Raw genomic sequence first — 16,896 nt, 5'->3', positions numbered from 1 at the left:
AATTTGAAAAGAACAAGAAACGTACGTTAACATTTTTCATGACACTGCCAGATGTGTACTCTCATTTTCTGTTGATGAGTTCTGGCAAAGAGACGTCCTTCCAGGTAATCTGGAAATTTGCTCAAGTAACTGTTGCACAGGATCCATTCTGTCTTTGTCCCACAGTGCCTTCATGATGGTCCAAGGTGACTCAAGGTTAATGATCTCTGGATTACCCCAGGTGCCACGTGCAAGTGGGGTCAGAAATATAAAGATAGACCAGATGAATGTTCAACTGAGGAGCTGCTGCAGGGACAGGGATTCAATTTCTTGAAGCATTGGCATCTCTTCTGAAGTAGAGGCAACCTGTACTAAAAGGGTGGATTTCAGGTTGAACTAGTAACCTGCATTAAACTACCATTTATTTCAATGCCTAGGGATTAACAGGTACAACATGAATTCAGTGTTCAGACTGGCACGGGACTGGGATGTTACAGTCATAACCAAAACATGGATAAGAGAAAGACTGGAAAGGCAGCCCAGTGTTCAGGACATAGATTTTTCTTTTAAGCAGGCATGACAGAGGTACAGAGTGGATGTTGCCTTTCTGATAAGGAGTACTTAGAGATGACATTCCCAGAGAATCATCCAATGAAGCCATATAGGTAGAAATTAGGAACAAGTGGAACATCTTTCCAGTGGAACTTTATAAGACACCCCAACTGTACTAACCTCACTGAGGTGTTGTAACATCAGCTAGACTGTCAGCCCAACTCCATTCTAAAATGACACAAGAGACAGGATATAGCATCTTAGCTCCTTGGGCTTATTGCTGACTCAATGGTGTGACATAAGAAATAAGGAGTGAAGCTGAAAAGTAATACAGTGCAATTACCACTTTACTCCACAAGTAAATACACACAGTTAAGTTAGAACTTAGTTAAATTCCCTGCAGGTAAATATATAATATTCCAATAAGTAAATACCATAGATAAATAGTATGTGTAAACCATTAGCATCTAGATTAGTGTCTAATAAGCTAAAAATAATATTTTAGCAAAAATCATATTAATACTTCTAGGTTAACTTCTGGACAATATATCAACTTATCAGTAATGCTTCATCTAGGATATCTGCAGATAGAGTCTTCTCTCACTCCTAACATAAGCCTACTAACAGCCAATGTGCTTTTATACCTAGTACTTCCTGCCTGCACAGGAAGTGACCTAATGCAGATCTGAAACTGCTTATTAAAATAAAAGCTGAATGTGTTTAATCACATAGCAAAACAAACCAATTACCAGCTGGAGCTCAAGGAGAAGGCACGCTGAGAAATTGTTCATAATTGTAAGAATAATAGCTTGTATTAATGGGGAATTTTTAATTTCTGCAGTAATGACTGGGTCACACAGAGTGCTAAAGGGTTGGATGGAATAGAATTGGTATTATGTGTCCTGGGAAGTTTCCCTACTCAATATATAGAGGGAACTACTTGGAAGGGTTCAATACTGGACTTTCTTTTGGGGAACAAGGCAGGCAAGTAATAGAGGTGGTGGTCAGAGAGCACTTGAGCACCACCTCATCTATAACTCTATCGAACAGTTTTAAGATAGTGATGGAAGAGTATCGAACAGGTCCAGAGGTCGGGGTCCAAAACTGGAGCAGGGCTAATTACAGTAGCTTAGTGGTTAGCATGATGCTCTTACACCTTGGGGTATCCTGAAGTCTGGAGTTCCATGCCAATACCTTTCTGTAATGAGTCTCTTGTTTGTCCTCCCTGTGGATTGCATGGGCTTTCTCCAGGTCCTCCAGCTTCCTCCCACAGTCCAAGGATGTACACTAATGGCTAGATGAATTGGTCATTGTCAATTGTTCTGTGATTAATTGGGACAACTGGGTTTAATCAGGTTTATTGGGGTGGCTAGGGTGGCCCGGTTCGAAAGGCTGGAAGGGCCTCCATGCCGTATCGCTAAATAAAAAATCTATCGGAAATTGATCGGGAGAGCTGTTTGAGGGAAAAGAAATGAATGGCAAGTGGAGGAAAGTTAAAAGTGAGATATCAAAAGTCCAGTGGCAGCATATTCCTGTTAGGGTGAAGGGTAAAACTGGCAAGTTTAGGGAATCCTGTTTGATAAGAGATATTGAGGTTCTGGTCAAGAAAAGGAAGGAAGCATACATTGGGTTTAGGATGATTGCCACAGTAGCGTAGCGGTTAGCTCGACACTATTACAGCTTGGAGCGTCAGAATTCGGAGTTCAACTCCGACGCCATATGTAAGGATGGAATGCTTGGATTTTCCTTGGGTGCTCTGGTTTCCTTCCACAGTCCAAAGGTGTACCGGTAAATAGGTTAATTGATTATTGTAAATTGCCCTGTGATTAGGCTAGGATTGAATTGGGGGTTGCTGGATGGTGTGAATTGAAGGGCTGGAAGGGCCTGTTTTGTGCTGTATCTCAATCAATCAATCAATAAGTAAATGTATGTAGAAATGATTGAATCCTTTGGTACCCATAGGCAAACAGACCAAAGGTAGACAGACAGTATGAGGTGAATATGGCAGGTAAAATTAAGGAAAATCTCAAGGGTTTCTATAGATATATTAAGAGTAAAAGAGTGGTCAGGGAGTTGAGTAAGTCCCTCAGAGTGCAGGAGAGCCACATATATCTCAAGCTGCAGGAGATGGGTAGGATTTTTAATAAATATTTTACCTTAGTGTTTATCGGGGAGAAAACCATGGTTGCTCAAGAGCTAAGGGGAAAAAGTGGAGACATTTTGGAAAGCATCAACAATACCAAGGAGAGATATTTATTGATTATTTATTTATTATATTTATTGAGATATAGCACAGAGCAGGTCCTTCTGGCCCTTTGAGCTACACTGCCCCTGATTTAGGTGCTTAAATCCTCAGGATCTGAGCCAAGGCATGTTGGAATTTATGGATGGCCGAAGGAAAAACGTGGAGGCCCTTGTGAGCTATTTGCTTCATTCGCCACTGGCGAAGTTCCTGAAGCCTGGAGGGTGGCTAATGTCAATTGTTTGTTTATGAAGTCTTGCAACACAGACAGCCCACCTCTCCCGGAAGTTCCGGCAGTCTCCCATATATTGATAGCAGCTCCCTGACACCCGCAAATTATATACAATATCCCGGAAATCGATTATTTTGAGAGCGAGCGAGAGGGAGTGAGTGAGGGAGAGAGAGAATGAGAATCCTGATTGCTCTCTCTTTGTGTTACGTAGACCTACAGTTTTCTTTGCGGACAGGCTTTACAGTCGATCTCTCTCTCTCTCTCTTTCATTGTCCTTCAGTTCAGTTTAGTGTCCTGCACTGCCATGGCAGAGTGTTCCAAAAAAAGAAAATATAAAACGTACTTCACCCCAGACTACACTAAAGTGTACCCCTGCCTAAGAGGGGTCAAAAATAATGACAGTGTTGCTCACTGAACTCTTTGCAAGAGTGACTTTTCTATTGCCCATGGTAGGTTAAATGACTGTAAAAGACATGGTGAGGTGAGTTTAACAGGTGGCATTTGTTCATTAGCATAGCTAACATTATTTAAACTTGCTGGCTAGCTGCTAAGGAGCTACTCTATTGATGTCCTACATGATGAGGCCAAACACCCTGTAGTCTTGCTTATAGTTGTAATAGAATAAAAAAATAACTCCATGATAATATAATATAAGCAAGGAAGCACAAGAGATCCCCCTTACAAGACAAAGCAGTTCTTCAAAGATGCCACAGCATTCTATGTCAGGTGCTTTCAAAAAATCTTAGAGACATTCCCAATGAGAGACCAAATCTTGAAAAATCTGTCAGTGGTCAATACAGACAGCTAAGATGAGGTGACTCCAGAGCAGATTTTGACTTTGGCAGAGAAGATTTCCAAATGTGATTAAGGCAGATGCAAGAGAACGGCTCCAGTTGGAAGTCCTGGATTATGTCTCAACTAACCTTGAAGGACTGGTGCCAAACTACAAAAGTTTGCCAGTTGATGAGTTCTGGGGGAAGCTGTCCAAAGTAAAATCTGTGAGCACAGGGCAGTTGAGATTCAAAGAGCTCTGCCAGTTGATGAAGCTGCTTTTGGTGCTGCCAAATTCTAATTGTGATGTAGAAAGGGCATTCAGCATGGTGTGTCACATTAAGACAGAATTCAGAAGTCAGCTGTCTCACGAAACAGTTGTGAATCTGAAGTCTTGCAAAATTAACAAATTCATTGACACAGACTGCTATGAGGTTGAGACTTCTGGCAAAATGCTCAAATCTGCCAAGCAAGCCACATCACAGTACAAGGAAAGTTTGCAAAAGAAATTGAAAAGCTATTTGCATTAGCATTTAGCTATTAGCATTGATACTGCCAACAAAATATATGTGTGTGTAACTAGTTTCAATATGTGAGCAAATAAATTGTTGTGTTCTTTCATAATCAAATGTCCTATATACATATGCCCTTGGAGGTTGACTGGGGGGAGGGGGAGTGGTGGTGCTTCCTCCCTGAAATGAGTTTTTCCAGGGTGGGATGTCTGGCAACAACAGTACGGACCGGTCAGCTCTTTGTATTAGTGGCAGGGAAGTTACAGCAGGAAGCTCTGAGGGACAGAATCTACCAGCATTTGGATAGACGGAGGCTGATTAGGAGGACCAAACATAGCTTTGTGTGTGGAAAACTATGTTTGATGCCATCTTAGAGTTATTTGAAGAGATAGCCAAACGGGTGATGGAACTAAGGCAGTAGATGTTGCCTATTTGGACTTTAGCAAGATCTTATGCGACACGATGGCTTGGCTTATGCAGGATTTCCCAAAGGTTAATTTGCAGGTTCAGTTTGTGGTGAGGAAGGCAAATGCAATGTTACCATTCATTTTAAGTGGACTGGAATATAAAAGCAAGGATGTAATGTTGAGACTTTGTAAGGTACTGGTGAGGCCTCACTGGGTATATTGTGAGCAGTTACGGGCTACTTATTAGAAAGGATGTGCTGAAAATGGAGAAGGTTCAAAGGAGGTTCATGATGAGATTCCAGGAATGAATGGCTTGTCATAAGAGGAGCATTTGATGGCTTTGGGCCTGTATTCACTAGAATTCAGAAGAATGAGGGGTGACCTCATTGACACCTATCCGATGGTGAAAGGCCTGATCGAGTGGATGTGGAAAGGATGTTTTCTATGATGGGAGAGTCTAAGACCGGAGGCCGCAGCCTCAGAATAGAGGGGCATCCTTTTACAATGGAGATTAAGGAGGAATTTCTTCAGCAGAGAGTGGTGAATCTTTGCCACAGGCAATTGTGGAGGCCAAGTCTTTATGTATATTTAAGGTAGAAGTTGATAGATTCTTGATTGGTCATGGTATGAAGTGATAAGGGGAGAAGGCAGGAGATTGGGGCTGAGAGGAAAATTGGATCAACTATGACAAAAAGGTGAAGCAGACTCGATGGGCCAAATGGCCTAATTCTGCTCCTATCTCTTATGGTTTGGTGGAACATTAGGTCCCAAAGAATCCAGAGAGAGGTAGTTAGTTTGATTCAAAATTGCCTCTGAAATAAAGAGCAGAGGGTGATTGTTGAAGGTTGTTTGAAGGCTGGTAACTACTCGTCATTGAATTACAAAAGGTACAGCAGAGAAACAGGGCCCTCAGGCCATCTAGTCCATTTAAACTGCCTACTCCCATTGACCATAGCCCTCCATAACCCTACCATCCATGTACCTGTCCAAACTTCTCTTAAAATATTGAAATTGAGCTCTTAATTTTGTATACCTTTATAAAATCTCCTCTTCAGTCTTCTATAATCTAAGGAATAAACCTAACCTATTCAATCTTTCCATATAACTCAGGTTTTCCAGACTCGGCAACATCCTTGAAAATTTTCTCTGTACCCTTTCAGACTTGTCTACAGCTTTCCTGTAGGTAGGTGACCAAAATTGCACACAATACTCCAAATTAGGCCTCACCAATGTCATGTTCAGAAAATTTTATTTTTATTTGGATAAGGTATTCACAAGTAATACACAAACATTTTTTTTACATGTATAACCTTTTCCATTTTTTATGTGAGCAAATCTATAATAATTTGTACATTCACAAGTGCACAATGAGATAATATAGAAAATAATTAAGCTCTCAAAAAGATGTTAATGTGCAATTGTAATTCCACTCTATTAAACTAAATAATGTTAATAGTTGTTATAAAAATATTAATCATAGTAGTTGAATACTAATTTCCATGTATCTCTTCTGGTCCATTTCTTTCTGGTCCAAAATTTCCCCAGATCTTTTCCTTACTTGTGTTAATTCCACATTTTCCAAAAAAAAAGAACAGTAAACATTTGAGCAAAGGGTGTTTACGTTAACACTATTACTATGTTGGTGAGACAAACAGTATAAACCATTCGGAGAGTCATCTAAAGTCTGCTCGCTCTGGGGTTATAAATTCAATCCATTTATTCCAAATTTGATAATTTTTTTCCTTTTGAATTCTCAGCGAGTAGGTCATCTTTTCCATTTTAAATATTTCCAAAATGATTTCATGCCAATCTTCTAATGTAGGTGATGTTGGATTTAACCACTTTCTGGTGATTGATTTCTTACTTGCCGCTGAAAGGGCCTGCAGCAGCTTTATATCTTTCTTCTGTTCCAAAAACAACACATCCCCCAAGTAGAGCGTCTCAAAGTTCAGAGGCATCTGAGTCTTAAATACCTTAACTAATGTTCTGTGAATACCTTCCCAATATAAACCTAATTTAGGGCGGTCCCAAAAAATATGGAAATGATTTACCTCTTTGGAGCTACACCTTCTCTAACACGCCACGTTTGTGTCTTTATGTTTTTCCTGGTATGGGGTCTTGAAGTATCTTATAGTATTTTTCCAACAATGTTCTCTCCAAATCAAAGAGTTAGTTGAAGACCACTGGAAGCTGCATATTTTTCCCCAAGCCTCCTCTGAAGGTACCAACCCCGCTTCTTTCTCCCACTTCTCTTTAACAAACAAGGTGTTTTCATTTTTAGCATGAGAGAGGGCATTATATAATCGAGAAATTGATTTACTTGGTATTGAACTGTAAGCCGAATTCAGAATCTTGAAAAATTCTACTGTTGGTAAGTCTGTATATCTACAACTCTGGTTAACATGATATCATGCTTGAAGGTACCTAAAAAAAGTCATTATGTTCTAGGCCATGTTTGTCCTGCAGGGATTGAAAACTTTGTAACACATTTTTACGTGTAAATGAGAGGTAGGTTGTAAGACCTTTCTTTATCCACAGTTCAAATCTTTTATCTCCTCTGTTGGGAAGGAATTCGGTACCATATGCACACCACCTGAAAAGTTTTAACATGTTATTGATTCCACATGAATTAGCCACCTTCTGCCATACTTTTAATGTAAGATTTATCCAGCTGTTTTTAATCTTTTCCAATTGGGCCATCAATCCTTTGTCTGCTATTGAGGCCTGTAGAGGAAGACTGTCAACCAATCCAAACCCTATTTCCTTCCATCTAGCCTTATATTCCCTATTGCACCAATATAACAGAGGGTTTATCTGTGAAGCATATAAATAATCTCTCAAACGAGGAAGTGTCATACCTCCTCCTTCCCTTCCTAACTGTAAGGTGTTAAATCGGATTCTAAGTTTCTTTCCTTGCCAGGTAAGGTGGGAAATCCATTTGTCCCATTCCCTGAATTGATTATCGTCTACCTCCACAGGTAAAGTCCGGAAAAGTTAAAGTAACTGAGGGAGAATATTCATTTTCATGGTATTTATCTCTGAATTTAAACTTAAAAAGGGGATAAGGTTCCACCTATGTATATCTGCTTTTATCTCTGAAATTAATGGCCCATAATTTACCTGTGACAATATTGAAAGATCTTTTGGCAGGGATATTCCTAAATATTTTAATGATTTGGCTTCCCACTTAAGATCATAAGTATCCTGCAGTTTTTTGGATGGGGTGTAATTTAAGGACAAACCCTGCATTTTCTTTACATTAATTTTATAACCTGATATTTTCCCAAACTCATCCAACAGTGTAAACATTCCTATAAATGACTTTCCTGGTTCACTCAAATAGACTAAAACATCATCTGCAAATAGCGCCACCTTCTGTTCAATCCCTGCCACCTTGATACCTTTACAATTTCACTCTGTCTTATTAGTTGGGCAAGAGGTTCAATATATTGTGCAAAAAGGAGAGGGGAAATTGGGCATCCCTGTCTAGTTCCTCTGTCTCATATAAGAGTCAGAGAGGTCCCCAGTTATCTTAATTCAAGCTGTAGGACTGTCATATAAAGTCTGGATTACCTTAATAAACTTTTCTTGAAAGCCGAATCTTCCTAACGCTCTGTATGGTAATACCCAACTAACTGAATCAAAAGCTTTCTCAGCATCTAATCCCACTACCATTGTCTCTGTCCCATTCTTAATAACCTGTTCTAGTATGTGTAAAGTTCTCCTTTTTGTCCTGAGTTTGTCTTTGCTGAACGAATCCAGTCTGGTCTAAGTGGATGAGGCCAGGTAGAAGCTTTTCCAGTCTATGAGCTAATATAGATGTATATAATTCGTAGTCCAAATTAAGAACACTGATTGGTCAGTAATTACCACATTCTAGTTTATCTTTACCCTCTTTAGGACACTGGTGCCAAGCTGTATGAGTCCTAATGCTCTTCCTTTGGATAACATTGGTGTCGTGGAGAGAGGAGACTTGCAGCATGGGCAACTGTTGGTCTTCATATAACCTTGCCCAGGCCTGCGCCCTGGAGAGTGAAGACTTTCCAGGCGCAGATCCATGGTCTCGCAAGACTAATGCAGGGGTCCCCAACCTTTTCTGCACTGCGGACCGGTTTAATATTGACAATATTCTTGCGGACCGGCCGACCCAGGTGGGGGGGGGGGAGGTGGGAAGGGAGGGTTGCCAACGGAAGAGTAGCAGTCAAATACGTTGTGTTTACCCAGAGAAGACTACAATGACCATGAAGCCTTGCGCGGGCACCAGTGCGCATGCGCGTCGTGACCTGCCAATTTTTTTTCCTCTACAAATCCTTTTTGGCGATTCTGTTCGGGGGGCGGGGTGTGAATCACGACCGGAATGTCGGTAATAAGTGGCTAATACACTCAATTTCATTTCTAAAAGGGTTTACCTAACGAATTTAATATTAAACACACAGCGCATATTTTCCTCGCATGAATATAGTGATAAGTCAATTATCAGGGGAGCTTGAAGTAAGTGTTGAACGAACTTCCAGTAGAAGTGGTAGAGGCAGGTTCGATATCATCATTTAAAGAAAAATTGGATAGGTATATGGACAGGAAAGGAACGGAGGGTTATGGGGTGAGTGCAGGTCGGCGGGACTAGGTGAGAGTAGCGTTCGGCTCGGGCTAGAAGGGCCGAGATGGCCTGTTTCCATGATGTAATTGTTATATGGTTACATAAGTAAGTCAATGGTATCATAACATTTTAAGTAACATTTGGATATTAAACACACAGCACATATTTTCCCTGTTTGAACATATAAAATCATTGCAACGCACCAATATTGCTGAATCAGTGGGAGCCCTGGGCTTGTTTCCCTGCAACAAGACAGTGCTATCGAGGGGTGTTGGGAGACAGCGATAATCAAAGGGGGTTCCTTATGTCCAGTCTGTTCCGCAATTTAGTTTTCGTTGCATTCATTGCAGAGATATGCTGGAAATGGAAGCAACGTTTTCAGTGCTTTCGTGGCTATCTCAGGATATTTCGCCTTGACTTTGATCCAGGATACCGGCAGAGATGTTATGTCAAACATACTTTTCATCCCGCCGTCATTTGCAAGTTGGAGGAGTTTATCTTCTTCCCGCGCTGACATGGATGACGCGCGAGTAATGACCTCACATGCGTAATGGCTCAACAGTGTGTGACGGGGAATGAGGAAAGGTGCAGCTGACTCATATCGCCAAATCATATCGCTTCTTCGTGGCCCGGTAGCGCATGCTTTGCGGCCTGGTACTGGTCCGCGGCCCGGTGGTTGGGGACCGCTGGACTAACGGATGCCTTTACTTTTACTTTAGGAATAACTGAGATAATCACCTCTCTCCAGGAAGGTGGAATTTCTCCTCTCTGTAAAATCCAATTAAAGGTGTTAAGTAATAATGGAACTAACTGTGAACCCATCAGAGCCTGGAGACACGAGGAAGTCTGCAGATGCTGGAGTTTCAAGCAACACACATAAAAGTTGCTGGTGAACACAGCAGGCCAGGCAGCATCTCCAGGAAGAGGTATAGTCGATGTTTCGGGCTGAGACCCTTCGTCAGGACTGTCAGAGCCTGGAGACTTTCCGGCCTTTAATGGCCGCATTCAGTTCTTTGGCAGTTACTGGTTCCAATAGGCATTCATTTTGTAAATCTGTCAGTTTGGGTAGATCTAAAGAATTTAGGGAAGTGTCTATATAGGGCTCATTGGAGGCCTGGGGTTGAGAGTCCAGCTCTCAATAATATGTTTCAAAACTCTCTAGAATTTTCCCTATTGTATTCTCCACAAGCTTTGTTTTTGGGTTCTTTATTTTATGAATTGTATTGTCTGCTTGTTCACGTAACTTATATGCTAATAATCTAGCTGATTTTCCTCCTACTTCATAATTCTTTTGTCTCGGGCAAAGAAAGTTTCTTTGAGTTTCCAATGTGTATATATCATCAATTTCACTTTGCACTTTCTTAATTTTCTGTTTGAAATTAGAGCTAATTTTGTTGCTATCTACAACTTGAAGTAGTTTTAATTTTCCGTGAAGGTCTGCTAATTTTTGTGCATTGAATTTTTTCATGTGAGTAGTAATGGAAATAATTTTCCCTCTCAGTACAGCTTTCAATGTATCCCATAAGATCACTAGTGATGCTTCTCCCATGTCATTATGGTCCAAGTATTCTTTGATTTCTCCTTTTAATTTCTCCATTACTTTCGGATTATTGAGTATATGTGAATTTAGCCTCCAAAGTGTTTTCCTCATTTTCCTTTCCAGAATTAGAGACATAGAAACTGGACTATGGTCCGATAGATCAACTGTTGCAATATTACACTCTTTTGTCCTGAATCTATCTATGTTAAATATTAAAAAAAAGGTCTATCCTTGAAAAGCTGAATGAGGGAAAGAATAATGCATATAGTCTTTACTAGGGTGTAATTCCCTCCACACATCTATAATTCCCAGCACCTCCATCAATGAATTCACTTTCCTAGTCAGAGGTTTATTCTGAATAACTGTTCTTGAAGAATCTAATGCAGGGTTTAACCTAATATTAAAATCCCCTCCGTAGATTACTACCCCTACTATAATTAAATAACATTTAATTATTTAACTGTTTTGGTTGTGAATAACAGAAGGCTTCATCAGTAAGTCTGTGGATGATGTGACATTAGGAAATATTGTTGAGGAGGAAAGCGATCATAGATATATGGAAGATTTTGATCAGCTGGGAAGAGGCCAAGCAGTTGAACTAGAAAGAGGGCAGAAAAGATGTTGTCAGGACTAGAGGGCCTGAGGTTGGCCAGGGTAGGTATTTATTAATTGGAACATAAGCGAATAAGGGGCAACCTTACAGGTGTTTAAAATTATGAGAGGCATAGATACGGTGGATTGTAACAGCCTCTTCCCCAGGAAAGGGGAGTCCAAAATTCATGGGCATCGATTTAGGGTGAGAGGGGAAAGATTAAAAGGGACCTGAGGGGCAACTTTTTTGCACATAAGGTGATGATGATGGAGTGAGCGATCAGAGGAAGTGCTTTTGTTAAGTGTAATGATATCATTTAAGAAGAATTTGGATGGGTATGAGGAGTGGTGCAGATTAAAGCGATACAGCAGGGAGGACACAGGGAATTGGGTCTAGTTATGTCGACATTTTCAATATGGACTTGTTGAACCAAAGGATCTGTATTTGTGTTATATTGCTCAATGACTCTAACTACTTCCTAGCAGTTTTTGGGATTTTAGATTAAAATGCTTCATCAAGACTGCCAATAGTGAAGGAAGATAATCAACATAAAGAGAACTGTGAGTGGTGAGTCTGGAGGCGATTGGCGAGTTGTGGAGGGAATAAAGATGATGGGCAGATGGAGAGTTGGAAGACAGATGATAGCTGGAGGCAAACAAGGAAAATAAACACAGATCGAGTCAGAGTGGAGATAGCTGCTGGAGTACTGACAGGAACTATACCTTAATTACACATTTTTTATAATTAAAGGAAAGTCGGGAGACCCGAATAGGTCAGAAGTATTGCGCTGAGATTTTTTTCGACGGGCGGAACCTTAAACCGTACAACGCAGCGGAGCCGGGGGTAAGGGGAACATTGTTGAGTTACGGACCCAGGAGTAGTGGGGGCGGACGGAACTTCCGGTGAACACGGAGACGGTAAAATGCCAGGAATTAAATCAAATAAAGAAAAAAAAATATGTATATAAAGGAGGACGGAGAGGGTCTGAGGACGGGGAGTCAGTGTCTGCATCCGTGTGAACGGATACTCCAGACTTCAAGAAAACTAGCGCTTTTTAATGGGGCCCGTCCGTGGCACGGTCCAGGCGGCTGATGAGCGCCAGCGGCTTCCAGAGTTATCACTCCTCTCTTTCACAGTATCCCATACCCTCTTTGTCCTCTCGTCAGTTATAGGATCCCATTCATCTTCTCCTTTGTCGCTCCATTACAGTAACCTATTACCCTCTCTCCTCTGTAACATCCACCCCCACCCATTTTCTTTCACTGCGACCGCTTCAGCTCTTCCTCTGACCGCCCCACCGCCCATTTTCGCCTTCTCTATTGCTCAATCTTTTGGCTTTGGCTCCATCCATACCCTACATCCTACCCCACCCCCCTTTACAATTTGGCAATACGTTGTCTGCTTTAGAGGACAAATTGTTTATTAAAAAAAAGTAAAGCGATTATTTAAATGCAATGGTCTGGTGAAGGAATATGACAAGCCGTACTACAGTAGTAACGAATTCTCAATGCTTTGGATCGAAACCCTGCTTCAGGACAGTTTCTTTCCCCATAGACATACCGTTCAATCCATATGATCCTAGCAGTTTGTTGTTCTAGATTCCAGTATTTGCAATCTCATCTGTAATTGTTATCTGTAAGATGACTATCTGGTGCGAGTTTAAAAAGGTCTGAGATTTAGTGTATGATATGCATTCAGTACACCCTGTAATTGGAAAAATGAAAATGTTATTGAGGACATGATGCAAGAGTAAAACTAGGAAACAGTGGAAAAACTGAGCAATTCCAGTACCATCTGTGGGAATGGAAGCTTCAGATCTGTGAGGCTCGGCTTCTTGACCTTTGGCTACGATCAAATGTGTTATCTGTTCTTTTTCCCTTCCCCCTTCTTCTATTCCCCACAGTGGCTTCTTGATTCTCGCCTGCCTATCATCTTTCCCAGTGCTTTTCCTCCTTCCCTTTCTCCTATGGTCCACCACTCTCCTCTCCTATCAGATTCTGTCTCCAGCCCTTTACCTTTCCTACCACCTGGCTTCACCTGTCCTATCCTCCTTCTCCTCTCCCCCCACCCACCTTTTTATTCTGGCGTCGTTTTCCTCCTTTTTCAATCCTGAAGCAGGGTCTCGGTCCAAAACGTTGACTGTTTATTCATTTCCATAGATGCTACCTGATCTGCTAAGTTCCTCCAGCATTTTGTGTGCATTGCTTTTGGATTTCCAGTATCTGTAGACTTTCTCATGTTTAGTAGGTCATGCTTCAGTTTTATAGGAATTGATGAGGCATATCTGGAGTATTAGATAAAGGACTGAACGTAAGGAAGAATGCACCTCCTCCAGCTCAGTAGTGTGAGAGGAGAACTTGACTGAAACAAGAAAGATCTTGAGGGTACTTGACAAGGTGGATGTGTTACCTCTTGAGTGCGAATCTCAAAATAGGATTCTCTTTTTAATCACCCATTTATGACAGATGAACTTTTTTTTGCTCTCTGTAAGTTTCTGAACTTCTGCAATTCTATTGGAAACAGCCTTTAAGGCAGAGTTAGGTGGATTGCTGATAAGCAGGGGAGGTTGTAGGCAGTCAAGTGGAGTTGAGGAGCCAGTCATACCTGCCATGATTTCATTGTATGGAGAAGCAGAATTGAGAGAACATGTGGCCTGCTGCTAAATTGTATATGACAAAATCCCCAGTGCTGTTTTAACACTGACATGCAAGATATGACATTTCTTTTGTACAGAGTGAGATGTTTCGTAGTTAAAAATGAATGCATGTGGCTTTGTTTTCTTTCTCCTCGCCACCACCCCTCCTACTGATTAGAACTAGGAAGTCGCAGAGTTTTGAGGCAAGAGCAATGGGACCAATGGGATAATTCACTTTGAAGATGAAGACCAAGGTCTGACACATTGTGGCTTACACCTTCTTAAAGGATTCAGTGAGTAGCACCCTCTGCTGTCTTCCAGGTGCTTCACTATTCACTTTCTGTCTCACTCTTTTTAAAAGCAAGTGAAGTCGAATCAGAAGGTGCAAAGACTCTTGCTAGACAAGTGGACATCTAAAGAGTAAAGCTGGGGTGAATAAGAACCCTGGCTCTTAGTATGCAGCAATAAAGTAGGAGTGGCATGGTGTAAAGCTGCTAAATTACATGGTGCTGTGTTACTTCTGATTGGAAATTAGAGAACAGAAAGAGGCTGCACTTTAAGTAACAATAGTGTCTCTTTATCATGTTTTCTAATATCTTTCAAGTTCTTTTCTAGTTATCTTAAATAACTTTACAGCCAATAAAATACTGTTGTGTAGGAATTCAGTGGCCACTTTGTGTATTCATACTTCCACTACAGTGCTGTGAGAATAACCAGGTCGTCTATTTTTGGGCTGTTCAGTGAAGGATTAGTATTGCGCAGGATACTCTTCTGCTCTTTGAAATGACATACGCCTGAGAGAATCAGCATGGCCTCAGTGTAATGAAGAAACTGATTAAAGTAGCATCTCTAAAGATACTATTCCCTCAGTCTAGGTTTTTGAATGAGGACCTGAGTACAAAGTATAAAGTACAAAGAGTAGAACTTGAGTCTACAACCTTCTGGCTCACAACTTCTGATTGTGTTCCTTGGAAGTTTGCATAATTAAAGTATGCATCACTTTTTATTGTGGAAAAAAAATTGGTTTCATGAGTAGTTGTATAGAGTATTTTTATACATTTGAGCACGGAAGTGACTGCATAACAAATAGAAAACTATCTGTAATAGGTTTTGGCACCACTTATAGGCAGCATGTACAAATCTTTGTATGCTTACTGCATAGACTTACCAGAATGGAAGCGGCTTAAAGGAACGACAGCTGCAAAGAGTTTTCTCAGATGTTTGGAATATGGTACTCGAGTGGAAAATCTATGAAGAAGTATATCAGGCTTATAAAATTAAGGAGGAAATACGGAATTTCTCTAAAAAGTTAACAGTTTAAAAAAAAAACTGCTGTTGTAGAAGTAAAGCAGTAAAACTTGAACTATATGCTGGGAGTTAAAGCTTGGACTCGTGAAGTAAACTCCAGTGGATGCGTGAAAGGAGAACCACACCAAGTGTTTGAAATGGAAAAGTGTGGGACTAGAGCAGGGGTTCCCGTACTGGGGTCCATGAATCTTTCGGTTAATGATAAGGGTCCATGGCATAAAAAAAAGTTTGAGAACCTCTGGACTAGAGGGAAGGTGGAAAGCAGTGAAATCAGCTTTGACTGCTTGTAGCAGAAATCTGCGATTTAACAGCTATAGATTGTTTTAGACTATGGAGGATTGGTAATGAGTTTCTGGTTGATTAGGAAAACTATGCAGCTTTATTTTTTTGAGAGGCTTTGTGCCCAAATAGTTTCCTGCCACCCCTAACCCCCACAGTCAAGATTCTTCCATCTTGCTGTTGCTTTTTCTTTTGGGTTACTGTGCTGTTGTTGGTGGCACATCCTTTTAACTAGAGAAGCCTTTGTAGCAAAGCTCTGTGTAACGTCACCTTCCATCCTTAGCCAGTATCACTGGACATCATTGATATTCGCATGGATTTGGCATTAATTGAAAATTTGACTGGAATAAACTAAAAAGCAATCAATGGCACAGTAGAGTGATTAGAAAAACATTTATTGTAAATTGTCTTGAAATGGAAGTCTCATTCTCTACATGACAACCTCAAAATAGATTGAAGGATTTAGTTAGAATCAGTTCTACAAGTTGAGTTGATACTAATACATTGTGCTAGGTTCAATTTTGTGTCATCCCAATTGAAACTATTTTTGTATATGAAAGAAAGTTGGTTTTGGTTACTGTTCTGAAAACACCACAGTTTCAAGTTTCAATTTCTTTATTTTAACAAGTGTGTACTGGTAATTTAAGGTGAATTTGCTTCACAATTACACTGAAAAGTTACATCATAAATGAGAGACAGAAGTGATTCTGAGCTGAGGGACCATATGTCCTTGTTCAGTAATTTTATTGTATTTTGTGTTGTTTGATGGGATTTAGACTTTAGATTTAGCATCCTTATGATAAATGTGAGTGAAACTGCTTCATCGGCTTGTAGTTACATTAAAACAGATGTTCCAAAAGTAGCTGTGCATTTATTCACCAGAACCACAGACATAAAAGTATAGAGATGATTGATGCTCAATTCTTTTGAAAATTTTTGATTTAGCAGGACTTTACCAGTAAAAGTTTAAAATGGGAATCAGCACTTAACTTCTTATCTTGAGTTAATATGATGAGATGCCACTTGATATTCATTATGACCTGACGGTTTGTTCAATTTTAAAATTGGAGCAAAGAAAATTTAGTAAGCAGTATAGTTGCAAAGTTCTATTTTCCGAGCTGAGTTGCATTTGAATAGATTGGTGGGATGAGACAGTTTTCTTCCATCCTGTTGTAAATAATAGAAACTGGTTGCATTACCAGCTTTCTTACTGTTGTCAATTAACTAGAAAGAGAGATACTGCTTATTCC

The 16,896-nt window shown here is 40.4% G+C and overlaps 1 protein-coding gene across 2 annotated transcripts in view; it reads left to right on the top strand.

The window, feature by feature from the left end:
- The first annotated feature begins 12,244 nt into the window (after positions 1–12,244).
- ublcp1 (ubiquitin-like domain containing CTD phosphatase 1) overlaps positions 12,245–16,896 on the top strand; it is a 43,443-nt gene continuing 38,791 nt past the window's right edge. The window contains exon 1 of one of the 2 annotated variants that reach the window (XM_063052782.1): positions 12,245–12,341. The gene's annotated coding sequence lies outside the window, so the exon portion shown is untranslated. Of the gene's footprint in view, positions 12,342–14,237; positions 14,353–16,896 lie in introns of those variants that run through there. The other variant, XM_063052783.1, reaches the window with a different exon arrangement.

Source organism: Mobula hypostoma, chromosome 7, assembly GCF_963921235.1.
Source record: "Mobula hypostoma chromosome 7, sMobHyp1.1, whole genome shotgun sequence".
Taxonomy (NCBI): Eukaryota; Metazoa; Chordata; class Chondrichthyes; order Myliobatiformes; family Myliobatidae; genus Mobula; species Mobula hypostoma.
Note: the sequence above shows the minus strand (reverse complement) of the source record. Positions and strands in the feature narration are given on the sequence as shown.